Source organism: Oncorhynchus mykiss, chromosome 16 (genome assembly GCF_057628025.1).
Source record: "Oncorhynchus mykiss isolate SJ-2025 chromosome 16, ASM5762802v1, whole genome shotgun sequence".
NCBI classification, from domain to species: Eukaryota; Metazoa; Chordata; class Actinopteri; order Salmoniformes; family Salmonidae; genus Oncorhynchus; species Oncorhynchus mykiss.
In genome coordinates, this window is record NC_143037.1 from 24,363,635 (window position 1) to 24,369,385 (window position 5,751).

At 43.3% G+C, this 5,751-nt stretch overlaps 1 long non-coding RNA gene across 1 annotated transcript; it reads left to right on the plus strand.

The window, feature by feature from the left end:
- Positions 1 to 160: 160 nt before the first annotated feature.
- LOC110491693 (uncharacterized) lies at positions 161 to 5,688 on the plus strand. The gene is made up of 3 exons (XR_002468862.3): positions 161 to 619; positions 4,100 to 4,161; positions 4,414 to 5,688. It is a non-coding gene; the product is annotated as an uncharacterized LOC110491693 (long non-coding RNA).
- The last annotated feature ends 63 nt before the right edge of the window (positions 5,689 to 5,751 follow it).

Here is a 5,751-nt window from a genome sequence, read left to right on the forward strand (position 1 = left end):
TCTGGCTGTGACAGACCAATCATGCCCTCTGCTGGCCTTGCCCTCTCCTGACATCTTGAGTTCACACAGAACCAGGAAGTCACCGACAACAGAATACAAGCCACTCCCTCCTACTCCTCAGAAAACTAAACGTATCTCTGGTTCTCTTGCTATGTTTGTTAGTGTGTGCATCAAAATGGCAGAGGCCATGGACTCAATCAGTTGTCCGAGCTGTCTGGGTCTACTGAAGGATCCAGTGACTATTCCCTGTGGACACAGCTACTGTATTGACTGTGTTAAGTTCTGCCCCCAGTGCAGACCTTTATCCCAAGGCCTGTTCTAAAGAGAAACACTATGTTTTCTGAGGTCACCAGAAACAGAAGAAGACAGGAGTCCAAGCTGCTCTCCCTTCTCTGTCCTTTGCTGGACCTGGAGATTTGGAGAGCTGGGAGAAAAATAAAAGCTGTGATGTCCTGCCTGGTCTCTTAATGTGAGACTCACCTCCAGCCTTACAATGAAGTAGATCCATTAAAGAAGCACAAGCTAGTCAAAGCCTCCACACAACTACTGGAGGTTTTTAATGGATGAACATAAAAGCCATGAGACAGATACAGCTACAGCAGAAAGGACTGAGAAACCGGTAAGGATGGGAACTCCACAGTTACATTTGCAGTCGGATGTTTAAATACACCTTAGCCAAATACATTTAAACTCAGTTATTTCACAATTCCTGACATTTAATCCTAGTAAAAAATCCCTGTCTTAGGTCAGTTAGGATCACCACTTTATTTTAAGAATGTAAAATGTCAGAATAATTGTAGAGAGAATGATTTATTGCAGCTTTTATTTCTTTCATCACATTCCCAGTGGGTCAGAAGTTTACATACACTCAACTAGTATTTGGTAGCATTGCCTTTAAATTGTTTACCTTGGGCAAATGTTTTGGGTAGCCTTCCACAAGCTTCCCACAATAAGTTGGGTGCATTTTGGCCCATTCCTCCTGACAGAGCTGGTGTAACTGAGTCAGGTTTGTCGGCCTCCTTGCTTGCACACGCTTTTTCAGTTCTGCCCACAAATTTTCTATAGGATTGGGGTCAGGGCTTTGTGATGGCTTCTCCAATACCTTGACTTTGTTGTCCTTAAGCCATTTTGCCACAACATTGGAAGTATGCTTGGGGTCATTGTCCATTTGGAAAACCCATTTGCAACCAAGCTTTAACTTCCTGACTGATGTTGCTTCAATATAACCACATAATTTTCCTACCTCATGATGCCATCTATTTTGTGAAGTGCACCAGTCCCTCCTGCAGCAAAGCACCCCCACAACATGATGCTGCCACCCCCGTGCTTTAGAGTTGGAATTGTGTTCTTCGGCTTGCAAGCCTCCCCCTTTTTCCTCCAAATATAACAATGGTCATTATGGCCAAACAGTTCTATTTTTGTTTCATTAGACCAGAGGACATTTCTCCAAAAAGTACAATCTGTGCAGTTGCAAACCGGAGTCTGGCTTTTTTATGGTGGTTTTGGAGCAGTGGCTTCTTCCTTGCTGAGCGGCCTTTCAGGTTATGTTGATGTAGAACTTGCTTTACTGTGGATATAGATACTTTTGTACTTGTTTCCTCCAGCATCTTCACAAGGTCCTTTGCTGTTGTTCTAGGATTGCTTGGCACTTTTTGAACCAAAGTACGTTAATCTCTAGGAGACAGAACGCGTCTCCTTCCTGAGCGGTATGACGGCAGCATGGTCCCATTGTGTTAATACTTGCGTACTATTGTTTGTACAGATGAACGTGGTACCTTCATGCATTTGGAAATTGCTCCCAAGGATGAACCAGACTTGTGGAGGTCTACAATTTTTTTTCTGATGTCTTGGCTGATTTCTTTTGATTTTCCCATGATGTCAAGCAAAGAGGCACTGAGTTTGAAGGTAGGCCTTGAAATACATCCACAGGTACACCTCCAATTGACTCAAATTATGTCAATTAATTTGAAGCTTCTGAAGCCATGACTTAATTTTCTAGAATTTTCCAAGCTGTTTAAAGGCACAGTCAATTTAGTGCATGTAAACTTCTGACCCACTGGAATTGTGATACAGTGAAATAATCTGTCTGTAAACAATTGTTGTAAAAAAATACTTGTGTGGTGCACAAAGTAGATGTCCTAATCGGCTTGCCAAAACTATAGTTTGTTAACAAGAAATGTGTGGAGTGGTTAAAAACAAGTTTGAATGACTCCAACCTAAGTGTATGTAAACTTCCGACTTCAACTGTAATATGAGGAAGAATTTTAGTCCAAGGGGATATAACTGAAAGAGAAAGAAAAATCTGTCAATGCTCAGAAATGTCAATGTACACACAACCAATCAAATCAAATTGTATTTGTCACATGCACCAAATACTACAGGTGTACCATAAATGCTTACTTACAAGCCCTTAACCAACAATGCAGTTCTAAGAAAATAGTTTAAAAATATTTACTAAACAAACTAAAGTAAAATAAAAAAACAATAACGAGGCTATATAAACTCTCTCACTCACTCCTCTCACTGTCAACTAAGTTTATTTTCAGCAAACTTAACATGTGTAAATATTTATATGAACATAACAAGATTCAACAACAGACATAAACTGAACAAGTTCCTCACAGTACGGACATTGCAATGTATTGCCCTAGACTTGGAACTCCGGTACCACTTGCCATGCGGAAGCAGAGAGTAAAGTATATGACTTGGGTGACTGGAGTCTGACCAATTTTTGGGCCTTTCTCTGCTTAGTATATAGGTCCTGGATGGCAGGAAGCTTGGCCCCAATGATGTGCCAGGCCATACGTACTACCCTCTGTAGCGCCTTGTGGTCGGATGCCGAGCATTTGCCATACTAGGCAGTGATGCAACCGGTTAGGATGCTCTCGATGGTGCAGCTGTAGGATCTTTAGAGGAGCTGAGGACCCATGGCAAATCCTTTCAGTGTCCTGAAGGGGAATAGGTTTTGTCATGCCCTCTTTACTACTGTCTTGGTAGGCTTGGTCCATGTTAGTTTGTTGGTGATGTGGACACCAAGAAACTCGCTCCTCTTTTTCCTGTAGTCCACAATCCTCTCCTTTGTCTTGCTCACATTGAGATAGAGGTTGTTGTCCTGGCAGCATACTGCCAGGTCTCTGATCACCTCCCTATAGGCTGTTTCATTGTTGTCGGTGATCAGGCCTACCACTGTTGTGTCATCAGCAAACTTAATTATGGTGTTGGAATCGTGCTTGGCCACACAGTTGTGGGTGAACAGGGAGTAGAGGAGAGGTCTAAGCACGCACCCCTGAGGAGCCCTCGTGTTGAGGATCAGCGTGGCAGATGTGTTTTTGCCTTCCCTCACCACCTAGGGGCAGCCCATCAGGAAGTCCAGGATCCAGTTGCAGAGGGAGCTGTTTACTCCCAGGGTCCTTAGCTTAGTAATGAGCTTTGAAGACACTATTGTGTTGAACGCTAAACTGTAGTCCGTGAACAGCATTCTCACATAGGTGTTCCTTAGGTGGGAAATGGCAGTGTGAAGTGCGATTGAGATTGCAGCATCTGTGGATCTGTAGGGGCGGTATGGGAGTGAGTCTAGGGTTTCCGTGATGATGGTGTTGATGTGAGCCAAGACCAGCCTTTCAAAGCACTTCATGGCTACCGTCATGAGTGCTACAGAGCGGTAGACATTTAGGCAGGTTAACTTCCCTTTCCTGGGCACATGGACTATGGTGCGCTGCTTGAAACATGTCGGTATTACAGACTCAGTCAGGGACAGGTTGGAAATGTAAGTGAAGACACTTGCCAGTTGGTCCACGCATGCTCTGAGTACACATCCTGGTTATCCGTCTGGCCCCGCAGCCTTGAGTGTTGACCTGTTTTAAAGGTCTTGCTCACATCTGCTACGGGGAGAGTGATCACACAGTCGTCCTGAACAGCTGGTACTTTCATGGATACTTCAGTGTTGCTTACCTTGAAGCGAGCATAAAATTAATTTAGTCCGTCTGGTAGGCTCGCGTCACTTTTAAAGAGAGTAGATGTTCAAAAAGTGTTGGGAAAATTAGTCTGTTTATGAAATGGAGTAGTTTGCCTTGTGAACTGAGTCTGTCCTTCTCCATAGTGACCTCATTTTAGATTGAACACCTTGCTGAGCCCAAGACCAGAGAGGAGTTAAAACAAAATGTGAGTAAACAGGCAAACACAAACAGATCGGTTTGGAGTATTTGGAATAAATATAACAAAAAACATTATCAAACAAACAAACAGAAGTGCATGACACACACACACACACACACACACACATAAAAGCATACATACAAGCGTAGACATGCATGCACACACACAAAACATAAACAGGCGTGCATACATGTGCGTACACACGCCTATGAACACGTACGCAAACATTGTCGCTCACTTTATTTTTCATCTTCTTAGACTCTTGCCAGCTGACATTGGATCCCAATACAGCACACACTAGCCTGTGTCTGTTCGATGGAGAACAGTAATGTTGCCAGGAGAGATTAGGCCCAGTCCTGTCCGAACCATCCAGACGGATATCCCTCCTACCAACAGGTGCTGTGTAGAGACTGTCTCTCTGGAACTTGCTACTGGAAGGTAGAGTGGAGCGGGGAAGGGGTTCATGTAGCTGTCTCGTATATAAACGGATCAGCACAAAAGAAGATAGTAATGAGTGTGTGCTTGGGAGGTAATGATCGATCCTGGAGGTTATACAGCTCTTCATTCAGCCGCTGTTTCATCCACAGTAATAACAGGACTGATATCCCTGTCCCCTGCTCCTCCAGAATAGGGGTGTACCTGGACCATGTGGCAGGAACAGTGTCCTTCTACAGCATCTCTGACACAATGACCCTCCTCCACAGAGTCCAGACCACATTCACTAAGTCCTTCTATCCTGGATTCTTTGTTCGCGTTGGAAATCCTGTGGAGATACTGACACCTGCTCAGTGATAAAGCTGTAGTCTGCTGGTACCATTGTTGTGAGCTTTAGAAAATGATTTGGGATTGCAGATATCAGAGTACAGTACTCATAGAAAAAAAGGTGCTATATAGAACCTAAAAGGGTTCTTCGGCTGTCCCCATAGGAGAACCCTTTGAAGAACCTTTTTGGGCTCCATATAGAATCCTTTCCACAGAGGTTTCCACAACTCAAAAGGCTCCTACCTGGAACCAAAAAGGGTTATCCTATGGGGACACCCGAATAACCCTTTTGGAACCCTTTTTTTTCTACGAGTGCATAATAAATGTGCTTCATTTGCATATACAGAGGTGTAATTAAAACCGAGTGTAACAGACTGAGCCTTTGGTTCTCGAATGAACGTCAACGCGTAATGATGAGACACGCGTACACGTCAATGGTGGAAGTTTGATTGCCAGATGAAAGGGACCAATCATCATTGAGCTTAGTTGAGTCAGTCCGGGAGCGGAACACCGCTGAACAGTTCAATGGGAGTCATTTGTAGTTGATCATTAAAGTATTTTGACTTAGTTGTTGCACTATATTTTGCACTATAACTGAAAAGTGTGTATTTGGAAAACTTGGTATGGAAGATAGTGAGACTCGTGCACCACATACACCTATAGACAATTTTGGTCTCTGTGGTTTATGTTTGCTGAATAATATTCACAATGTTACTTGTACCACATGCAACAACTTAATCAAAAGTCAAATAAATTGTACTTGCAAGGATACACTACCGCTTGTTTTTCATTTAGGATCATCATCCCAGTGTTTTCAATGAGGACATACAGCAA